We start from the raw sequence: 24121 nt of genomic DNA, 5'->3' as shown, positions 1-24121 counted from the left end.
GCCAGAACCAACGGTTTCCCAGACAAAGCATCTGCCACCACATTCTTCTATCCTTGCACATCCGAATCTTGGAGGCTATGAAGAGCGTCCTCCTGCGAAAGCGACGTCAAACTGCTGTATAAAAGACAAAGCCTTCGAACATCTGAGTATCCTGAAAAGTATCAAACCTGATCGAGTGGCCACCTTCCTTAAACTCTCGGACTTTCTTGCTTTTATCTTCGAGAAAGTCATACTGGTTGGCTTTGTAAAAATTCTTCTTGTTCGCATAAAACTTTCCGTCATCCGAATCTGAGCTGTCTGTAGACGAGGCCATAGTAGAACTGTCAGTCTCTGGGCGAGATTTAGCCTTCTTTACCTTTTCCTTGCCCTTTCCGAAGCTTTGTTTCTTGCTTCGCTTTTTGCTTTTCCTGTCTTCTTCGCTGGAGTCTGAAGAGCTAGAAGAACTTTCAGAAGAAGAAGAAGAAGAAAAAGAAGAACTAGATACTCCTTCAAATCGAACACGCTTCTTTTGTTTCTTTGCCTTGTCAAAAGTCGACCGACGACCCAAATATCCCGGGAAGTCAGTGCCTTTCTTCTACTTTTTTTGCCGTGCTTTTTGCCTTTCTTTTGCACGTCGAAAAGCTGAGCAATCCATGCATCAACCACGTTCTCCAATTCCTTCTCCGTATATTTTCTTCGAGGCAGAAGGTTTCTTGAGAGCGGGTTTCGGGAGTGGTGTTGTGGTTCTCTGCCACTCCATCTGTACCTCTTCCAAAGAGGTCTGGTTCATATATTTTGCCATCTTCGAGTCCTTGGCAAAATTGAGCATCATCTTTGTTCCATCGCCTATCAATTGACGACGCTCCATCTCTTGCTGCTCTGCCTGAGTAGGCCTAGGCGGGCCATACTCTCTGTCTGAATCTTCGTTGTGATCCTAGCTCGCATCTCCAGATGCAGACGGAGTCGACTGATCGTTGCCTGAAGCCATAGGTGCCGCGGAAAAAAACTTCGGGGATCGGATTTCCCGTAGAAGAGAAATCGGCCGTGCTCTGATACCACTGTAACAGACTTGGACACTCCAAGTAAAGAATCAATCACGACAGCACTAAATAACCACTTCAAACAATTCACAGATCACAATAGATTTGCACTGGCCCGGCGGAGTTCCGTGCCTAGAGATATTGGCCCCAAAGACTGACGCCCCTTTCGGTATTTCTTTTTGTATTAATCAACCATCAAAGTACAAGAGAGCGGTTAGGGTTTCACTCTCAGACTCTCCGTCAAGATGCTCTGAGAAGTGAAGCCCTCACCACTAATTTAAAGGTTACAAGGGATGCCTAAAAGCAGAGCCCCAAAAGCTTCAAATCAAAAAGCATCAGTTCTCTCTCTCTCTTAGAGAGTCTTTTCTCTTTTTTTTATAAAAAAAAGCAAAAGCAAAATTCGCGTCGCTCATCATTTTCCCCAAAATATATATATATATATATATCCTTTGCGAATTCGAAAATTAGGGTTTTTGGCAAAAATTAGGGTTTGCAAGAATTTTAGGGTTTCTGGCAAAAATTAGGGTTTCTGCTATCCGTAGCCACGTCATCACTTTGTGACACAGACAATCTCATCCAATTAGGAATATTCACTAATTGACACATCACAATGCAACACAAATGCTCACATATGCATGTTACAAGACACAACAAACAGCGAGGGTTGAGCACTCCCACGAGACAAACGGGTCTGCGGTATGAAGCTACTCAACGACTACCTCGTCACTCCCCCTGCAAATAACCTCAAAAGGTCCGGGCTATGAGCTCAGAGGATTGTACAACCAAACGCTCCCCAAACCGCAGTCTGCGTCGCTTGGAGGTTCAAGCATACAACCAAACGCTCCCCACGCATCGGCTTGCGTCGTTCAGAGGTTTTCAAACATACAACGAAACGCTCCCAAGGCATCGGCCTGCGTCGTACGGAGGTTCAAACAATACCAAAACAATATTTCTCACTTCTCCACCCGGGAGTAAAATCACCAATCAATGAAACTAGTATTAAAACCAGAGTCAAACATTTCAAATCGGCACCAAAACAGGTTCAAAACAGATACCATCCATTTCAAACAAATTCCAAACATGATCACCAAACAAGTTCAAACAAAACTCAAACTTAAAAAAGCAATCTCGACATCAGTCGAGCTCGAAAAGTCGACTGACTTTCCATCTTGAAACCTGCACCAAAAATTAGGGTTAGGTTCCTTCCATGAGGTCGTAGCCGAGCACAGCATGGTCCGTCGGCTCTTGGACAAACAGTGTTGCTTTGGCAACGATGGTAGTCCCAAGATAGCAATCGCACTAAACCTCAAGGTCATCTGCTCGTGAAGAGACATCTACTGAGAGATGTCGAGAAATTTCAAGATATAATGTGCTAGGGTTTCCATGGCAAGCATTTCAAGATACCCCACTCTGCCAGAAGTTGCACTCCGAAGGAAGATGTTAGAAACCATATAACTTCGGGAAACAAATTTCTTGAAAGCTTGCCAAAACCTTGGAGTATGCTGCTTGGTAGCTATAGACATCAACGTCTGCATGGCACTGCTTCTGAGAAAAAAACAGTGTCTTGAAACAAATCTGGATCCTTCTCTTATAAGTGATCTTAATTGGCTTATGCCCTGTAAGACACTGCGGTGAAGACGGGAGCGCGCTCAATGCGCGATGAAGTAAGGGTGGGAGTGGGTAATAAGTCCGGCTTGGAGGGCGAAGATACCTCGAATCAAATTCCAATAGCTCTGCTCTTTTGTAGGACCGGTATGCTTTTCGAAAAGCACACGCCTGATGCTCTGATACCACTGTCACAAGACGGGCACCAAGTGCCAATATAAAAGAACAGACTGAACAGACTTTTAGCACTTCAATAACAACTGAACTGTAAGAGAGAGAGAGAGAGACGAAACGCGACACGGAGTGGCGGATTTCCACCCCAGAGAGTATTGGCCCCAAACCTTGGCCCCCCTTTCGGTATTTCTTTATATTGCATCATCGAAGTACAAGCCGGTACTCCAGACTCTGCACCTTCTCAAGGAAGCATGCCAGAGAATGAGCCCTAGCCTCATATTTAAAGGCCCTTGGCCTAAAAAGCAGTTTACATGAAAAGCTTTCAAAATCAAAAGCTTCTGGTCCAAAAAGCAATTTACATGAAAAGCTTTCAAACTCAAAAGCTTCTTGTCCAAAAAGCAATGCCAAAAGCTGGAAGCCTAAATCGCGGAAATCTGTATAGCCTGCCACGTCATCATGCCAGCGCAATTTTTGGAAATCAGCCACGCTGTTTGCAGTTTTAGGGTTAGGGTTTCCAGAATTAGGGTTTGCAGGTTTTAGGGTTAGGGTTCCAGCAATTAGGGTTTCCATAATTAGGGTTTCCAGAATTAGGGTTTCAGCAATTAGGGTTTTCTGCAATTAGGGTTTTCTGCAATTAGGGTTTCAGAAATTAGGGTTTCCAGAATTAGGGTTTCAGTAATTAGGGTTTCTGGCAGAAATTAGGGTTAGGGTTTTTTGCACTCGAGCAACCACGTCATCACTTTGTGACACTTCTTCTGTTGCTTGTTCTTCTTAGGGTTTAGGCCCCTCGGCCGGTAGCTCCGTTCTTCAGTAGGTCGACACGTCAACAGTTTGTTACAACAAGCATGTTGAAAATCGCTGGACAACAGCGTTTTCATCACCTCGCAGTTGCGTTTTTGGGTGGACAGCAGCCACATGGCTTGTGTTTTTTTACAAAGGATGAAGTTAGCTCCTACTAGGACACCATCAGGTGGTGGTCTGTGCGGTCTCTCAGTGACTGCTGCAGTACACGGTATCTTCGACATTGGCTTGATCATCTACGGGCATACGATCCTTGGGAGATCCATTCATTCCAACCATCATTCTACGGTTATGCACTCGAGCAGGTTGTGGTTTTCTATGGACACACCTATGCACTCATCAAAGGAGTTGACACGAGATATGGCCATGCTCATTCAGACATTCCCACAGAGGACACCACCATCTTGGGTGGACAGACACTTACCACTTGATCTCGACTCGTCAGATCACTTGCTTACACAGGAGCATCTACATGGACTTAGGGAGAGGATCTTGGATCTCTTCTTGGACAGGTTCATTGCTTGGATTTACAGATTGAAGTGGGACTTGAGTGCTTTGGACTCTCTTGGAGAGTTTACCCACGAGATGCAGGAGATCAGGCATCCCGCAACTACATCCGGAGTCACCCGAAGCTTGGCTTGGATGGTAGTGCAGTTGCTCTTCTACACTCGTTCATTTGGATTGCTACCTTCAGTGTTGCTTACACTCACTCTCAATAACCTTACAGCATACTTATCCCCCGACCTGGGCAATAGGCCACTCCCAGGTCATTCACATTGAGAGCCACACCGACAAGCGGTTTGGTAGCGTTGTTGACGCGGATTCTGTTTTGGTTGACACCGGCGGATTGGAGGCAGGAGATACAAGCAAGACGGTGCAGACAGCTTGGTCTGACCACACCTCTTCTCAGAGGCCTTTCACAGCGCAGACTATTGAGTCTGGCTTTCCCCTCATCTTGGATTACCCTACCTACTAACAAGACAGCATCCGATGGTGGTCCGTGCGGTCTCTCAGTGACTGCTGCAGCTTACGGTAGCTTCTACAGTGCAGACTGTTTAGTCTGGCTTTCCTTGATTCGGAGGAGTTTATGGCGCAGATTACTACAGGTTCATGCATTGACAGGCTTCCGGTCATTCTCATGACAATTCCTGGGCTTCTCCATTTTCTCCAGACGATTTGACTAGAGACACCACAGATCCTATTGGGCAGGATGTCACAAGACGGGCACCACGTGCCAATAGAAAAGAACAAACTGAACAACTTTAAGCACTTCAAATAACAACTGAACTAAGAGAGAGAGAGAGAGAGAGAGAGAGAGAGACTACACGCAACACGGAGTGGCGGAATTCCACCCCAGAGAGTATTGGCCCCAAACCTTGGCGCCCCTTTCGGTATTTCTTTATATCGCATCACCACAATACAAGCCGGTACTCCAGACTCTGCACCTTCACCAGGAAGCATGCCAAAGAATGAGCCCTAGCCTCATATTTGAAGGCCCTTGGACTAAAAAGCAGTTACAGTGAAAAGCCTTCAAAACTCAAAAGCTTCTGGTCCAAAAGCAATGCCAAAAAGCTGCCAGCGTAAATCACGAAATTCCGTACAGCAGTCAACGCAAAACGCGGAAATCCGTACAGCCTGCCACATTATCATGTCAACGCAATTTCCGGAATTTCCATACAACTGCCACATCATCAACTCCTACGTAATTCTCTCTGTATGTGTGTGTGTGGGTCCTGCTTTATTTTAATCCTTTATGTCACTTGGGGCCCCATCGGACAGGGTCCCCATAAGTTGGGAGGACTTCTTCTTCTGTTACTTGTTCTTCCTAGGGTTTAGGCCCCTTGGTCGACGTCTGCAAGTTGGCTCCCTTCTTCGAGGCTTTGACATGTCAGCAGTTTGTGACATCTCCCCTTCTTGAAAGAGAGTAATCGTCCGCGATTACAGCATATCTGCAAAACAACTCAAGTTAGCTCAAAAATTTCCGAGGGTCATTCTGAGGGACACAATCAATTTGCTCTTTTTGTTAAGGAGTTAGCTTCTCCTTTCGGGTCTTTTGATCAGGGAGTTGGCTTCTCCTTTCGTCTAGATTGGAACTCTTGATATTCCGACGTAGTAAAATTAGCCATCACACCTAGACCGCATTGATCTTCCACGGGAGTCTTGATGCACTAAACTTACATACCCAGGCAATCTCATCCAATTAGAAATATTCAGTGGTTGGCACATCACAATGCAACACAAATGCTCACATATGCATGTTACAAGGCATACAAACACAAAGTCGCCGATGAACACTCCTCCCGCATAACCTAACAAGGTCCGAGCCGGGAGATATTCAACGACTCCCTCATCACTCCTCCCGCATAACTTAAAAAGGTCCGGGCCGAGAGATATAGAGGCCTTTTACAACCAAACGCCCCCCAGACCGCAGCCTGCGTCGTTTGGAGGTGCTGAGAGTAACCACTGCTCAGACTTCTTAATATTCCTCCTGTATAACCATCCAGGTCCGGACCGGGAGTCACAACAACAATTATTTTATAAGCATACGACCAAACGCTCCCCAGACATCCCGTCTGTGTCATTCGGAGGTTCAAACAATAGCAAAACAACATTTCTCACTACTCCACCCGGGAGTAAAATCACCAACCATTGAAACCAATAGTAAAACCAGAGTCAAACATTTCAAATCGGCACCAAGACAGGTTCAAAACAGATACCATCCATTTCAAACAAATTTTCAAGCATTACTTTCTAGCTATAAAGAAAAAACAAGTAGAGAGTCCATTCAAGGTTTTGTTCGGGACAACCGATCTTTGAGGACGACTGGCTTGTCCTTCTGCATCACGGAGATGGTTCGGTCCCGAACAAGGAGAGTCGCATCATTCTTGTCATGCCAATGCATGCCCAAGAGAACGTCGCAATTGCCCAACTTCATGATGTGGAAATCAGCTTTTCCATGATAATCTTGAATAGTCACTGGAAGAGCACCAATGAACGGTACCACTTTCTGAGTTTGCCCCGTGGCTAGCTCAGCTTCAATGTCTCCACCCTCTGCATCATAATCAAAGTGCATCTGCTTTAAAAATTCTGGATGGATGAAGTTCTCTGTAGCTCCGGGGTCAAAGAAAATAAGGGCTTTGAAGCCATTGACTTTGCCATATGCTCGACACAATTCATTTGTACTCTCAAGGCATATACCATAAATATCAGGAACTAGTCCAATAACGGGTCTAGCTCTCTTAGTAGGAGGTGGCGTTGGGGTTCTGTCAACCCTTTGTGCGAGCGTCGGCTCCTCTGGTCTACCAGTGCGTTTGGGACAATTTGAATGATTATGCCCTATTTGAAAGCATCCAAAGCATCGACCTTCTTGTAGTAAGGTGTCTCGTTGTTGAGGCGTCAAACGAGGCCTTTGCGGTTGATTTTCACGAGACTCGAGAATTTGTTCTTTGTTGTCGAGAGTTGTGGTTAGTGGCCGGAGATTCTTCTGTGGTAAACTCTAGCTTTCCCTTCATCAGTTTGTAGCCGATTGTGGCATGGTCCATAACATAGTAGTCTCGTACGGTCCCGTACGTTTTGTACGCGTACGATGATGTGCGGTACTAAACGAACTAAAAAAAATTATGATGTACGATGACGTTATGTACGTTCAAATTTTAAAAAACAAATAATTTTCAAGTCTAAGGGCCTAAGGCTTAGGCCTTAATACTTACTTATAGAAACTTGACATTTGTATAGATTACAAGTTAGTAGTTACAATACTACAATGTAAAGAGTCAAGACTCAAAGACTAAAGAGAATGAGCATTACATAAACCAAAATGATCATTGAAATTTAATAAGTAGAGACCAAGTGGCAAGGTCTACAAAGTACTCAAAAAGTGTCAAGGGATACAAAAAAGTGAGGGGACCAAGTGGCAAGGGCTACAAAGTACTCAAAAAGTGGCACACCATAATAGAGAGACTAAATAGTAAAGTCACTAGTCACTAGTGCTCTCATCATCTTCCTCTTCTGAGCCTTGCTCATCAACATCATCCTCTTCCTCACAAGAGTCGAAGGATGACGGCTCATAATCTCCATCACTAATGAGGTTGCCTTCATCATCATACTCTGGCTCTCGAGCCTCTCTATCCTCCATAGTGATGGTCGCCGCACAAGAGCCGCTTCCGGAGCCTCGCCGCACATAGGTCCTAGGAGCCTCCGTGGGTGTTGTTGATGCTTTGCCTCTACCTCTTGTAGCCCTGGCACCTCTGCCTCTTGTAGCCGATGTAACTCCATGGATGACGACCTTCTTGCGTAATCGTGTGCGAGAAACCCAGCGATCAATCTCCTCAAGCTCCAAGTAGAGCTCACGAAAAATCATTTGCTCCTCAGGGTCTTGCTCTTTATTGACACTCTTTAGAGTGTCAATCGTAAGTGTGAGCTCATCCACGTTGACCTATTTGACATTTACAACATTGGACAATGGAAACATAATTAGTGTATTCACAGTAATTAAAGACTAGAGTATAGAAAATGGAGTGAGTCGTGATTATAATTTATAATTTATACCTGTCGAGCCATAGGCATCTCATGCATAGAGCGCAACATGCGTAAATTGGAGCGACAATAGATAAGTCGCTCTAATTGGTTCGTTGAGAGCTTGTTTCGGATTTTGGTGTGGACGAGGGAGTATGCGGACCAATTACGCTCACATGCTCCCGATGAGCAATCCTAAAACACATCAAGAGAGGCATAAGCTATAAGAGACTATAGTTGAAGAGATTAAGCACAAAATGTAAAAGTTTGAGGCTTGTCGCTTACTTGGCCAAGAACCTCAAAGCAAGTCGTTTGAGAGTAGGTAATTGATAGCCAAAGATCTCCCACCAAAATAAAGGCTTCACCAAGGATTGCCGCTTCCAACATAAGTTGGAAGTAAATGCGGTGCCTCGTTGGTCGCTATAGTTGATTACCTCTTGGAGAAATGCTCCAATGTCCTCTTCTTTTAGCACCTTAAAGAGGTAATTGTTGCGCTCCTCAATAAGCTCTTGATGTGCAAAGAGTTCGGGCTTCTTGTAAGCCGGATGCAAGAGAGCCGCAAAGTAATGGATAGGTCTCTTCATCCAATCCCACCGCTTTGTGATTAGGAGGAGAATGTCGTCTCTCTTGGGAGAGTCCTCGAGGTAATCACTACAAGAAGAGAGAGGAAATGTACTAAGTAGAGAAACAAGCATGTAGAATTTAGATATATAGAGAATGTATTATGTAATAATAAATATGTAGTTATACCGTGTTCCATCGGGAGCCCCATCTAGGATTGTAGACTTCTCAATCTCCTTGTAAGCTTCCTCCATGAAGTGCCATAGAAGCCCAATAGTTGCCCCTTCCGTGTCAATCATGCGGAGAGCCTTGTACAAGGGCAAGATCGCAACGACAAAACCCTTAATGCGGAGAGAGAGAGAGAGAGAGAGAGGCCCAAGGAAGCTTGAAGGAGAGACCCGTCACCCAAGGGAGCTTGAAGGAGAGAGACGGTAGACCCAATGGAGACTCAAGAGCTTGAGCCCACTTGAGAGCTTCAATGGAAGCACATGGATGATGAGAGGCTAGAGCATTGAGAGGCTTAGGGCTAGAGCTTGTACAATGTAGCTTGTAGTTGTAGGTTGTGTTGGATAACAAAGGGGAAGGGTTGCTTAAATAGGAAGAGCCTAGAGGAAGAGCATGTGAGCAATGGGCATTGGGCAATATGCCACGGGCATTGCAATTGGCTTCAAAACTACCCGTAAACGGCTCCAAAAGGCCTACAAAGTGGACGCTGCAAACGGTCAAAAAACTGCCAACGGTCATAAACTGCCGAAAAAAATGACCGGACGGAACAAACGGAACGAATGGGACGGGACGGGTCCGGCCGGACGGAACGACACGTTCCGCTCGATGTACGAAAACTACCCTGGTCCATAAGTTCTTGCATGGTGGAGACCTGCCTGGATAGACAATATTCCTACAATGGTGATGGTAGTCCAATGGTGTATTGCTCGCATTGGGCCTCCAAGGGAACAGATCTAAAGGACACCGGAAGGTACACGTTGAGAAACCTTTGGTTATATTCGTCCATGGTTTCGATGGCAAGCATTTTTAAGTTGCCCCCCTCTGCCAAAATCCGGACTTCAAACATAGAAGTCATGTAACTACGTGCAAAAACTGTCTTGAAAGCTTGCCAGGTCCTTGGAGCATGCGATTGTGTCACGACTGAACTCTACCATTGCATAGCATTATCTCTAAGAAATCCCGCTGCTCAAGAAATCTTGGATTCTTTTGTATAGTTCCCCAAAGCATAGATGTTGTCGAATTGCTGTAGGAACTGCAATGCTTTCTTGCGATCCTTCGCCCCAGAAAAAGTGAAAAATTTGAATGTCATGCCCCTATCTTTGAAATCTTTGGGTTGGTTAGGCGCATATCCCGGAAATGGATAATAAGGGTATCCATATGGGCTCCAACCATTGTAGCCTGGTGGCGTTGGTGGTGGTAGAGGTGGAGGCAATGGCGGTGGCAAAGGCGGTTGCACTGGATCAGGATCAGATGGCTGCACCATATTCCTGAAAACTCCCTGGATGAGAAGTTTGCCAGTTGGAAGCTCTCGTACCTTCTGATGTCGAAGGAGGAGGTACCACCTGGGGCATCAAAGGGGGTTACATGTAGTTCAAAAATTGTTGAAAACTTTGCAGCATCAGAAGATTTTGTTGAGGATGCCGCGAAAGAATGTCGTGGAGTTCGTTGAGCACAAACTGCAAATATTTTGTTGAATCCATGAATTCCAAGTCTTGGGTTCTTTATGGCTTATGCCCTGTAAGATAGAGCGTTGAAGACGGGAGCGCGCCCGATGCGCGATGAAGTAAGGGTGGGAGTGGCTAATAAGTCCGGGGTCGGAGGCCGAAGATACCTCAAATAAAATTCCAATAGCTTTGTCTGCTCTTTTGTAGGACCGGTAGGACCGGTATGCTTTCAGAAAAGTACACGCCTAATGCTTTGATACCATTGTCACAAGACGGTCACCACGTGCCAATAGAAAAGAACAGACTGAACAACTTTAAGCACTTCAAATAACAACTGAACAGAGAGAGAGAGAGAGAGAGAGAGAGAGAGAGACAGAGAGAGAGAGAGAGAGAGACGACACGCGACACGGAGTGGCGGAATTCCACCCCAAAGAGTATTGGCCCCAAACCTTGGCGCCTCTTTCAGTATTTCTTTAGATTGCGTCAACACAATACAAGCCGGTACTCCAGACTCTTGCACTTTCTCCAAGAAGCATGCCAAAGAATGAGCCCTAGCCTCATCCTTGGCCTAAAAACCAGTTACAATGAAAAGCCTTCAAAACTCAATAGCTTCTGGTCCATAAGTAATGCCAAAAAGCTGCCAACATAAATCACAAAATTCCATACAGCAGTCAACGCAAAACGCGGAAATTCGTACAGCTTGCCACATCATCATGTCAACGCAATTTCTAGAATTTCTGTACAGCTGCCACATCATCAATTGCTACGTAATTCTTTCTCTATGTGTGTGTGGGTCTTGCTTTATTTTAATCCTTTATGTCACTTGGGGCCCCATCGGACCGGGTCCCCATCAGTTGGGAGGACTTCTTCTTCTGTTACTTGTTCTTCTTAGGGTTTAGGCCCCTCGACCAACATCTGCAAGTTGGCTCCCTTCTTCAGGGCTTTGACACGTCATCAGTTTGTGACACAGAACACTTACAAGTCTATTGGCACTTCTCTCATGACAAGGAGTTGTTTTAACTTTTCACACTCAGTTTGGGACCTTCACGCAATATCTTCACACTGTATCGGCGGAGTACAGCAGTTAGCTAAATTGCTCGTGACGACACTTTACTACGGAGATTTCCTAGCGGTTGGGACACCCCAGATTGTTGCTACACTCATGGAGTATTGTCCTTCAGTAGACATGGCAGCAGGCATCTTCATCATTTGCCTCACATCTTCGGCTTCACGCGGTTTGTTCAGCATCCGGTGCTGAGAGGCGGTGTTAGACTTACACCACTCTGCTCCTTCATAGGTCTAGGGCATACTTGTACGGCTAGTATGTCTCCGGGCTGGCCACCCATAGTCTAGGTTGTACCTGGTCCGGACGCCCGAGTTTGGGGTCGGCCGAGTTTGGAATTGTTTTCACACTCAATTCGGGACCTTCATGCAATATCTTCACACTGTATCGGCGGGGTACCACAGTTTGCTACACTCCTTGTGACGGCACTTTACCATGGAGATTTCTTGGCGATCAAGACACCCCAAACTGCTGCTACACTCGCGGAGTTCATCAGAGTATTGTCCTTCAGTGGGCATCGCAGCAGACATCTTCATCATTTGCCTCACATCTTCGGCTTCACGCAGTTTATTCAACATTCGGTGCTAAGAGGGGGTGTTAAGACTTACACCACTCTGCTGCTTCACAGGTCTAGGGCATACTCGTACGGCTAGTATGTCTCTGGGCTGGCCACCCATAGTCTAGGCTGCTCCTGGTCCGGCCGCTCGAGTTTGGGGCCGGCCGCCCACTTTTGTCCGAGCACCCACATATATTTCCATATATCATTTTTTTGTTGGGTCGTGGGGATTTTTATCAGGCCTTGCCCTACTATTTATAGGGCGAATGGGGTACCCACTTCCACATCTCTTATCTCACAGAGATCACACATCTGATTGTATTGGGTCTTCTGCTCATGGTAGCAGTCATGGGGGGCTGATCGCCTCCTCTTCACCATATCTTGCGTTTGTGGTCTACTGTTCGGTGCAGCGGAAAGAATGTTGTATTTTCTCAAGATTAGTGATCTTTATTGCTCAAGGTTCCTTTTAGTTCTTTGGGGAAAGAGAGAGCTTTCCATCTTGTAGAGTGCTGTGGTCACGAACAAAGTGAGTGGATATTGTGCGTGCAAGTGAATGAGACTGAGAGAAGGAGAGAGAAGAGATACGACACCGAGGGGTTGTAAAACCCTCCTCCCGAAGGCCCCACTCTCGTCAGCGAGAGTGGTCTATTCTTTGATTGCACGAAGGTGTACAATGCGTATGCAATGGACTGATGCAATGGGACTATGCCGATGACGACGACGGTGATGACGACGACGACTTGATGGCTGAAATCTGAGATCTTCTAATCGCTGAATTCTGGGACTGTTTCGGTGGCTGAAAATGACTGTTTTGGCTGCGTTTTTCTTGGCTGAAAAAATGAGGTTTCTTAGGGCTGAAAACTGATGGTCTTTACGGGCTGAATCTGCTACACTTTAGGTGAATAATGCCGGTCTTAATTTGCTGCTGAAATCAAAAAACGCCAGGGGCTGAAATTGGTCCTTCTGTCGCCGGGGTTCTGCAAATGCAAAAACGCTAGGCTGATCTGCTGTGTCGTGATGACGCCGGGGCTGATCTGCTGTGCACAAATCGCCAGGGCTGATCTGATGCAAAAACGCTAGGTCTTCTGTGGAGAAAACGCAAGAGTAGTCACGAGGGTTGGTCTTGCTGAGAAGTTGCCTGTTGAGCAAGGTGATCCTCTCTTCTGCCATTTAGTGCTAACTTGGGTTTGCTTATATAGAAGCTTAGCAAAATTGCCCTACCTACTTCTGTAGGAAAGTCGCTTAAAAATAATAAGTGAAAATCCCAATAAATAGGAAAATAGACTAAATGCATTGGAAAATTCCCCTAACTGATGCGAATGGATTCTGATGGGAATTCCGATGATCATGTTGTGTGCAACCGGAGGATATGCATCTATGCTAAGTGACTAGGCATGCACGGTCTACGAATAGACTCACAAAAGTGCCAGATCACTGCTAATCTAAACTGACTGGACTGACTGAACCCTGCTGTGGTGTAGCTTGTCCACGGACACATAGGGTTGGGATGTGTCACGTGACATCTACTCTCTCTCTCTCTCTCTCTCTCTCTCTCTCTCTCTCTCTCTCTCTCTCTCTCTCTCTCTCTCTCTCTCCCGCACACGCGCACTCTCACAACGTATAACAATACCATACAATCCTCTACGAGGAAAGCTTCTTTTGAGATTCTTTATGCTAAGCCTTTGCTTCCACCAACCCTTTTAACTAAGGATAAGATATTTGCAACAGATGAGTTTGTCCAAGATATGGACACTGCCTATGGGCAAGTGAACAGAGTAATATTACGCTCTCAAGAAAAACATAAGACAGCTGCGGACAATGTCACAAGACGGGCACCACGTGCCAATATAAAAGAACAGACTGAACAAACTTTTAGCACTTCAATAACAACTGAACTGAAGAGAGAGAGAGAGAGAGAGAGAGAGAGAGAGAGAGAGAGACGACACGCAACACGGAGTGACAGAATTCCACCCCAGAGAGTATTGGCCCCAAACCTTGGCGCCCCTTTCGGTATTTCTTTATATTGCATCAACACAGTACAAGCCGGTACTCCAGACTCTGCACCTTCTCCAGGAAGCATGCCAGAGAATGAGCCCTAACCTCATATTTAAAGGCCCTGGGCCCCAAAACCAGTTTACAGTAAAAAGCCTTTAAAACTCAAAAGCTTCTGGTCCAAAAGCAATGCTCAAGAGCTGCCAACGTAAATCACGGAAATCCGTACAGCCTGCCACGTCATCAGCCAACACAAAACGCGGAAATCCGTACAGCATACCACGTCATCATACCAACGCAATTTTCGAAAATCTGCCACGTCATCAGTTTTTGTGTGTGTGCGGGTCTTGCTTTATTTTAATCCTTTATGTCACTTGGGGCCCCAAGACGGAGTCCCGATAAGTTGAGTGGACTTCTTCTGTTACTTGTTCTTCTTAGGGTTTAGGCCCCTCGGCCGGCATCTGTAAGTTGGCTCCATTCTTTAGGCTTTGACACGTCAGCAATTTGTTACATCTCTCCTTCTTGAAAGAGAGTAATCGTCCGCGATTACAGCATATGTGCAAAACAACTCAGGTTAGCTCAAAATAAATATCCGAGGGACATTCCGACGAACAATCAATTTGCTCTTATTATTAAGGAGTTAGCTTCTCCTTTCTGCTCTTTTGATCAAGGAGTTAGCTTCTCCTTTCGACTATTTTGATCAAGGAGTTAGCTTCTCCTTTCGGCTGTTTTGATCAAGGAGTTAGCTTCTCCTTTCTCCTCTTTTGATCAAGGAGTTAGCTTCTCCTTTCGGCTGTTTTGATCAAGGAGTTAGCTTCTCCTTTTTGCTCTTTTGATAAAGGAGTTAGCTTCTCCTTTCATCCAGATCGGAACTCTTGATATACCGGCGAAGTAAAATTAGCCATCACACCCAGACCATACTGATCTTCCACAGGTGTCTTGATGCAGTAAAATTACATACCAAGGCAATCTCATCAAATTAGGAATATTCAATAATTGGCACATCACAATGCAACACAAATGCTTACATATGCATGTTACAAGACACAACAAACAGGGTCGTTGAGCACTCCTCCGAGGCAAACAGTCTACGATATGAAGCTACTCAACGACTATCTCGTCACTCCCCCCACAAATAACCTAAAAAGGTCCGGGCCATGAGCTCAGAGGACTATACAACCAAACGCTCCCCAAACCGCAGTCTGCGTCGCTTGGAGGTTCAACCGTACAACCAAACGCTCCCCAGGCATCGGCTTGCGTCGTTCAGAGGTTTTCTAGCATACAACGGAACGCTCCCTAGGCATCGGCCTACGTCATTCCGAGGTTCAAACAATACCAAAACAGTATTTCTCACTTCTCCACCAGGAAGTAAAATCACCAATCATTGAAACCAGTATCAAACCAAAGTCAAACAATTCAAATCGGCACCAAAACAAGTTGAAAACAGACAGCACCCATTTCAAACAAATTCCAAACAGGATCACCAAACAAGTTCTCAAACAGAACTCAAACAAAATTCAAACTTAGAAAGCAATCTCGACATCAATCGAGCTTGAAAAGTCGACTGACTTTCCATTCTGAAGCCTGCACCAAAAGTTAGGGTTAGGTTCCTTCCATGAGGTCGTAGCCGAGTACAGCATGGTCCATCAGCTCTTGGACAAACAGTGTTTCTTTGGCTGCGATGGTAGTCCCAAGATAGCAATCGCACTGGACCTCCAAGGTCATCTGCTCTTGAAGAGACATCTACTGAGAGATGTCAAGAAATTTCAAGTCATAATCTGCTAGGGTTTCCATGGCAAGCATTTCAAGATACCCCACTCTGCCAGAAGTTGCACTCCGAAGGAACATGTCAGAAACCATATAACTTCGGGGGGAAAAAAAAATTTCTTGAAAGCTTGCCAAGTACTTGGAGTATGCTGTTTGATAGCTGTAGACATAGACATTTGCATAAAACTCCTTCTAAGAAAAATGGTGACTTGAAACAAATTTGGATCCTTCTCTTGCAAGTGATCTTAATGGCTTATGCCCTGTAAGACATGAGCGGTGAAGACGGGCGTGCCCGATGCGCGATGAAGTAAGGGTGGGAGTGGCTAATAAGTCCGGGTTGGAGGACGAAGATACCTCGAAGAAAAATTCCAATAGCTCTATCTGCTCTTTTGTAGGACCGGAATGCTTTCAGAAAAGCACACGCTTGATGCTCTGATACCACTGTCACAAGACGGGCACCACGTGCCAATAGAAAAGAACAGACTGAACAGACTTTTAGCACTTCAATAACAACTGAACTGAAAGAGAGAGAGACGACACACGACACGGAGTGGCAAAATTCCACCCCAAAGAGTATTGGCCCCAAACTTTGGCGCCCCTTTCGGTATTTCTTTATATTGCATCAACACAGTACAAGCCGGTACTCCAGACTCTGCACCTTCTCCAGGAAGCATGCCAGAGAATGAGCCCTAACCTCATATTTAAAGGCCTTAGGCCCCAAAAGCAGTTTACAGTAAAAAGCCTTTAAAACTCAAAAACTTATGGTCCAAAAGCAATGCTCAAAAGCTGCCAGCGTAAATCACGGAAATCCGTACAACCTGCCACATCATCGGCCAACGCAAAACGCGGAAATCCGTACAACATGCCACGTGATCATGCCAACGCAATTTTCGGAAATTTGCCACATCATCAATTTTTGCGTGTGTGCGGGTCCTGCTTTATATTAATCCTTTATGTCACTTGGGGCCCCATCGGACGGAGTCCCCATAAGTTGGGTAGACTTCTTCTGTTACTTGTTCTTCTTAGGGTTTAGGCCCCTCGGCCGGCATCTGTAAGTTGGCTCCATTCTTTAGGCTTTGACACATCAGCAATTTGTTACAGACAAGCACAAAAGAAATTGAATTTGGCACTTGGTCAATTGGTCTTACTCAAGTTTGAGAAGGCGAGACTGAAGAAACGAGCGACTCATAAGGGAAAGGTGGTAAAACTTTCCAACCATTACTATGGACCGTTTAAGATAATTGACCAGGTGAACGATGTTACATTCCGATTAGAGCTACCGCCTAATTGGAGGATCCATAATGCTTTCCATGTTAGTTTACTTCGACCATATGTGAGACCGCCTCCAAGTCAACCTATTGAGGCAACAGAAGAGATACAACCAGAGCATATCATTCATCATCAAGAGCAGCCACTAAAGTCCAGAAAGATTATACGGACGTACTTGGTAAAGTTCAAGAACTATTCTACTTTGGATGCTCAATGGATGACCGAGCAAGAATTAGCACCTTGTTCCGAGATATGGAAGGATATGTACAAGCACCACAAGTGAGGACAATTGTTTAGAAGCTAGAGAGATGTTGCTAAATTGAATATTTTCTTATTTTTTGAGTAATTTCTATTTAATGAAATTAGGATATTTAAATGTGTGCACTTGCACAGTTAAGTTGAGAATTGTAGATCTTCAAGGACTGATCAAGAATGGACATCTCTGATGTGTCATAAGATGGACATTAAGCATCACAAAGGAGTCGTTCCGTAAGTTGCGGTGAGAAGGACTCAGTAACGAGTATGCGACCCAAGATGAATGACAAGTATTCTCAATGCGGCCAAGATAAATGACAGGTATTCTCGATGCGACCCAAGATGAATGACGGGAGCATCGGATAGGGAATATTTCGTTGGTCTAAGCACGAAATCCAAACTGGGTAAGAATAAAGATGCAAGCATATGACTAAAGATGGGCTTTGAGAAGATATGAAGAAAAGCAAGAAGTTTTTAAGTGCTTTCTGCAAAAGCAGATGCTTTCCCGCGAGGGAGTCTATGTTTGCACTCCATCTGTGCATGGGGTTGCCTGGGGGGTGTTGTGTAAGCATTGATTTTCTAATAATAAGTTTTAAACTGAATTTTGAACAAGTTCACTCCATTTAAAAGATGTCCGACTGCCCACAATCCACTTATAAAAAAAGCACAAAAAGAGAAGGTGCCCCTTGTCTCGCTAAAAACCGCAGCAAAACAAGGATCTCTCTCCTCTCTCTAGGAAGCTATCGCCAACCCTTTTCTCTCACCCCTCCCTATTTTTGCAGCCTTCCCCACTTCATATTGTTGGGACAAAAAGCACCATCTCGCCTGCTATTCTTACCAGCTTCCATAACCTATAAAAGCAACAAGGGCACCCCCACTCTCAGGAGAATTACCAACGCTAAGAAAGAGGAGACTTTGCCGTGACAAATCTGCAAGTGTTCACAACAAGTTTGCGTATGGAGGTTGTTTTCTGTACCAGGTGCATGAGATCTACAATTTTTTGCTACTGTGTTTGTGGTTTGCAGGTACTCCATCTCGAAGAGGTCGAAGAGAGGAGCAAGGAGGCTTGGGTCTAAGCTCGGGGATTCTGGAAACCAAGTCCGGGACAATTTGCACAGCTTTTGTGCTTTGAGAACAGACCAAAAGGTATCTGAATTGAGAACTGGCCTCTAAGGTTCCCAAGCGGGAAGGAAACGACCTCGATCTGAGATCTAGAACGGACGAGTTTACTCCAGTTCTTGTGCTTGTAAAAAAGATTCTCCTCGTAATAAAGATTGGCTTTAAGCAGAAGACCAGCCCATCTTCTAGTCCACAACACTGTGTCGATCTTCTCCCTTCTATCTCTCTGTCAAGTTCTATTTATCTTCAGCTTATTAATTGCTCGTGTGGCCTCCCGTTTGTGACATCCTCTTCGAAGCCAGAATTAAAGCAAATCAGCCGGATCTAGTTGGATGGATACACACGGCGCCCATCTATCATAAGCTGGCCAAAACAAGGTTAACCAAAGGCAAGAAGACCCTCAATGGTCATCTCTGGCCCTTGCAAAATTCTGCTCTCATAGGCTACTACCCTGCCATCTTGCATTAGCACAGCACCAATGCTACTACCGCAGGCATCACACTGGACCACAAATGACTTCCTAAGATCTGGCAACACAATGACTGGATCTGAAGTCATCTTTTCCTTTAAGAGATTAAAAGCTGAAATCTCTTTCTGTGTCCATCTGAAGGTGACTGCCTTCTTTTGAAGAGCATGTAAAGGTGAAGCAATCTCAGCGAAATTTCGGATAAACCTTCTGTAATAGGAGCATAGTCCCAAAAAGCTTCGGACATCATGCACCGTCTTCAAATTTGGCCATGACTTGATCGCTTCAACTTTTGCAGGATCCATTCTGACACCATCCTTTGAGACAATGTGTCCCAGAAAGTGAATCTCTTCCAAAAAAAACTCACTTTTCTTTGCATTGCTGAGCAACCTATGACTGCGTAGCTCTTTGAACACAATGGCCAAGTGATGCCTATGCTCCTCTTCATTCTTTGAGTTGACTATCATGTCATCAAAGAATGTACCAACAAACTGCTGGTGTGGACGGAAAATTCTGTCCATCATCCTATTGAACGTAGCAGGAGCATTTGTGAGACCAAAGGGCATCACTAAAAATTCGTAAAGGACAAACGTCGTTCTAAAAGCAGTCTTGTGCACATCCTCTGATCTAATGCGGATCTGATGGTACCCACTCTTTAGATCTATCCTGCTAAACATAGCTGCTCCTTCTAATTTGTCCATAATATCATCAATTCTAGGTATAGGGAACCTATTCTTGATGGTATTCTTGTTCAGTGCACGGTAGTCGATGCACATACGCCATGAGCCATCCTTTTTCTGCACCAACAACACTGGAGAACAGAATGGAGATGAATTGGGCTGAATCAGCCCCTTTTCTAACAACTCCTGCACTTGGCCCATTATCTCTTTCTGCTGAGCCGCACTAACCCTGTACGGAGGCTTATTTGGTGGGCTACTGCCTGGCACCAAATCTATCGCATGGTCCTCGGGTCTCTCTGGCGGTAATTGAGACCGTAATGAATCGGAAAAACAGTCACTATACTGTTGTAAAAACATTGACCTTTCTTTATCTAGCACAGATAAATTTGATTCATCACAATTTGACACTTCACGTGCAAAAACCAAGTACGCAGAAAGATGCTTTTTCATTACAGAAGTAATAGCAGAAGCTGATACAGTAGGAATAGACTCCCCTTTAAGCTTTACATCCAGAATGTGAGTCTTTCCCCTGCTCTGTACAGTGATCTTTTGTTGTAGGCATCCATGATTCCCTGTACACGAAACAACCAAGGAATACCTAGCAACACATCACATCCGTCCAGTGGCATAATGTAAAATTCTTCAGCATCTACATAGGACTGGATATGTAGACGCAACTTTCCAATGATGGGTGTCACAGCCTCTGTATGGCCAGGACATGCCAAACCTGCCTCTGCTGTATACCCCATCTCTTCAAGTCTGATTCCCAACTTTGAAGCCAATTCTGGGGAAATGAAGTTGGCTTTGGCACCTGGATCAAAGAAGATAAGCACTGTTTGATCCCTGACCTTTCCCCATGCTCTGCAAAGCTCACTTGCATCTGAATTTGGCTTGTCGCCCACCATATCTGGCACTAGACCAGCCATGGGCTTCTTTCCTTTCTTGTCTTCCTTGTCATCAGAATCAGCTGGCCTTTTCTTTGTAGGACAATTGTAAGCAATGTGGCCAGGCTGCTCACATATAAAGCATTTGTTCTCTGTCCTCAGGACCTTCTTTTGCTCTTCTGACTTGCGAGGAAAACGTCTTTTCCATTTCTTTGCTGGTCCTTTTTCTGATTCAGCCGTAGCTTTATCTTTCCCTGCGTTGGCTGACTCCTGAGTCCCTTTAGGAGCCTCATTGGGAACGTGCTTCTTGGCTGAATTTTTCTTGCCTGATCCTGCCTTTTCGCCGGTGTTAAATTCACAATCTTCTCCCTTGAGCAAACCATTGCCAGTGTTTGCTACCTCGATGAGCTGCGTCAAAGTAGTGACTTTTGTCTTCGTACAGTACTTTCTCAATCCTTTAGGTAGGCCACAACAGTATTTTTCAATCTGTTCTGTCAATGGCACAAACCTATAGGAAGTTACTGGAAGTAGAGCTTTCCAAAACTTCCGATTGTAATCATCCAGATTTCTGCAAGTGGCAGCATTTAGCTGGTGCCATTCTGTCATGACATCTGCTTCAAAGTCATCAGATAACCATGCTGCTGCAAAAATCTGCTTGAAGTAAATCCATGTGGACGGAGCTTGCCCTTGAAGCAATAAAGTTGTCCACCATTGTCCCGCATTCCCTGTCAAGAGAGTGGCTGCCTTGCGGACCTTTGAAGCCTCTGTAAAATTTCCCCCTGCATAGGCCTTGTCAAACTGCTGGAGGAATGAGAGAGCCTTCTTCCTGTCATCAAACCCTGTAAAGGTCGTGAATGTCACACCTTTGCCACCTTCTTTGTACGGAGTTGGCCTCTCCAACGGCGTTAAATTGTCATATGGAAGTGACTGAAACATGGGAACACTATTAGGGTTCGTCTGTGTTCCTTGGCCGCTATTAACTTGACCTGGAAACGCCATATTTGGCTGCTGATTTGTAATTCCAGCCATACCAAAATTTGCTTGTGGCATCCCAAATTGGCCGTGAGTGCTCTGAAACCCTGGTAGCATGCCCGTGACACCATACATGGGGTTAGGCATCATCGTTTGAGCACCCCCGAACACTGTTCTTGGCGTGTAAAACTGATTTCCAGGTGCACGACCAGCCATGCTCTGGAATACCGATCCACCTCCAAAATAGCCAGGGTGTACTGAAGGTGGTGGGAAGACCTGTTGCATAGCCTGTAGGTTGCTTCCCTGCCCATTAGAACCAGCTATAGGCTGCTGAAAGGTGGCGGGCTGAACTGGTACAGCTTGAAAGATTGGCATCTCAGCCACCTGTTCTTGCACCTTAGGCATAGGTTGTGGAGACTGCATGTTCTCCGTCAAGTGTACAGGTGTTTCCATTGACTGTGCGGTATGAATCAGCTGTGCTCGAGCCTTAACAGGCTTTTGAATATGATCCAGTGACCCAACTTGCTGAGACGGAACAAGAGGTTGCAGAAAAGCTAAAAACCTTGGATTCTGCATTACTTGTGTGAACATAGCCACAACAGTAGCCAACTGGGTCCTGAATATATCGTCATTTGTTTGTGGTGGTCTTGAGGACTCACCCATTTCATGTGTCTGTTGACCCTGTGAAGAGGAAACCTCTTCAGTCACATCATCTGGTCTGTCAGCCATAATTGCAATTCCCTGTGTCTTCAAGCCCAAAACTGACCAAGGCTCACTTCTATGGGAAAAAGTGATTTAATCCCGTCGATGGAACCATGAAACCGGCCTGTTCAATCCAAAAAGGGCGGTAGACTTTACTTCAAACCTTGATTTAGCTTTCACCCATTATTAGTCGTCTATTTTACCTGTACTTTCAAGACACAACAAAGGGGAGAGGGATACAGGCTGCTAGATTGCACCTGTATGAGTAGACGGACACCAGATTGGCCCCTAACTTAGGCGCCCCTTTCGGTATTTCTTTATTGTTCAAAAGAGGGAATATACGCTGTGGTTCTTTACAAGCTGCCCCGCACAACCTTGGCTGAATTTTGACTGTTCTGGCTTGATTTCGGCAACATAACTGTACTAGACCCCTTCACAGTCAGTATTCCCACGCATTGGCCAACTTTCCCGACGCATACGAGCAGTTTGCAAAACCTGGGGAGAATCTGCAGCACGCTGAATTCTCTGTTTTCAGCCCTGAAAATGCGCCAGATCACCTGTACAGCAGTCCCCTTGCGTCCCCGAACCTCCTGGGGGTATTAGGATCCGTTTAGGGCCAAAACCCTAAACCTGCAAAAATACACAGCAGGCTGTAATTTGCTGTTTCGGGCTCCGTTTCACGTGCCGATCGCATCCGTAGCAAGTCCTCGAGCTCCCGCACCTGTAGGGCTGCTTGCCCTTTGAATCGGACGAGATTTCTGGCGTGAAACCTCTCCGAATTCACCTGTACCTGCGGGGGGATTAGCCGCTAGCTAATCCAGTACCTGTGCAAGAGGCTCTTGCCTCGACAATCGCGCATGAACCCACACAACTGTACATTGGTCAAATGAAAAGCCCACTAGAGGGGCATAACATACTGCCAAAGGGGAGAGAGAGGGCAGTGCGTAGCGTGCAAGGCATCACTCATGGCACCGCACTGTGCATAAGAGGGAAAGCAAGCACTCCATAGCTCTTAACCTGTGACAAAATCTGAAAATGAGGCTCTCCCTTCTTCAAATTCAGGGCCACTTCTTGTTGCATGAGGCAAGTGCACCAGAATGTGCCACTTGGCACATTTACAAGCATTTTCCCGTTTCGGGGTTGCCGCCTAAAAATATCCCAACCGGTTGCCCAGTTGACTTGACGGCAGAGTAAGAAAATGTTCCCTTTGTCATTCCGGAGGTAATGACGCCAACACATTTTCAGGTCCCAAAATAGCAGTTCCCTAAATTTTAGGAGATGCTGCCATTGTATCTTGCTAGGTCATCCGACCCTCTTTGTACACTGCGGCCACATCCAGAACTGAAATGTAGCCTCTGTAGCGAAGGATTCCACTTTGGCTAGTCAATGACCCCACTTGGCTAACCATAGTCCTTGTCCAACCTTAGTGCTCTCTTGCCCTCAGGCCTGGACTCCCTCTGGACAGTTCCACACTAGCTATGCAATGCAGGGCAGTTAGATTTCCCGAGGGGTGTTTCCAAAAAGTGAAAGTAAATAGATAATAAGAAAGAAATCAACAAAAAGGATAGATAGTAGTCACACGCTGGTGACATACCCCCCTCTTGAAATCTCAAACGTCCTCGTTTGCATCTATGTCGTACATGCTTACTGTCAACGCTGATGTATTCAACACCTGTCGACACATATACGACACATACATGCTCATTGTCAACCCTGGTGTGTTCAACACCTCGTCGACTCATGTATTGCCTGCGTGTGAACCCTGTCCCAATGACATAGTGGTAGCTTCGCACTCTGCCATTGCTTTGAGTCACTAAGTTTCCAATGACAAAATGGTAGCTGCACATTTTGCCACTGTCTTATAGTACACGTTGGATCCCGTAACACTTTCGAGCATACCCAAACCGACAGTTTAAGAATGCAGTTACGCATGTACTCTTCAATAGAAGCAATCACTGTATCCTTGACAAACTGACAAGAAATACTCACTTCTATAGCACTAACCAAGCTTTTGGACATTCCTTAAGAGCAATTGCCAAACTGACAATCTG

At 45.4% G+C, this 24121-nt stretch overlaps 1 protein-coding gene and 1 pseudogene across 6 annotated transcripts in view; both read right to left on the bottom strand.

Annotated features, from left to right (window-relative positions):
- LOC147436073 (uncharacterized) overlaps positions 1-24121 on the bottom strand; it is a 71360-nt gene that overhangs the window by 37091 nt on the left and 10148 nt on the right. The gene's annotated exons all lie outside the window — the stretch shown is intronic.
- On the bottom strand, positions 7525-8949 carry LOC147436074 (uncharacterized; annotated as a pseudogene). The gene is made up of 4 exons (XR_015185153.1): positions 8865-8949; positions 8396-8765; positions 8148-8309; positions 7525-8034 (listed from the first exon to the last, which is right to left on the bottom strand). The product of XR_015185153.1 is annotated as an uncharacterized LOC147436074 (transcript).

This window comes from Adiantum capillus-veneris, chromosome 18, assembly GCF_014529385.1.
Source record: "Adiantum capillus-veneris isolate H3 chromosome 18, ASM1452938v2, whole genome shotgun sequence".
NCBI classification, from domain to species: domain Eukaryota; kingdom Viridiplantae; phylum Streptophyta; class Polypodiopsida; order Polypodiales; family Pteridaceae; genus Adiantum; species Adiantum capillus-veneris.
Note: the sequence above shows the minus strand (reverse complement) of the source record. Positions and strands in the feature narration are given on the sequence as shown.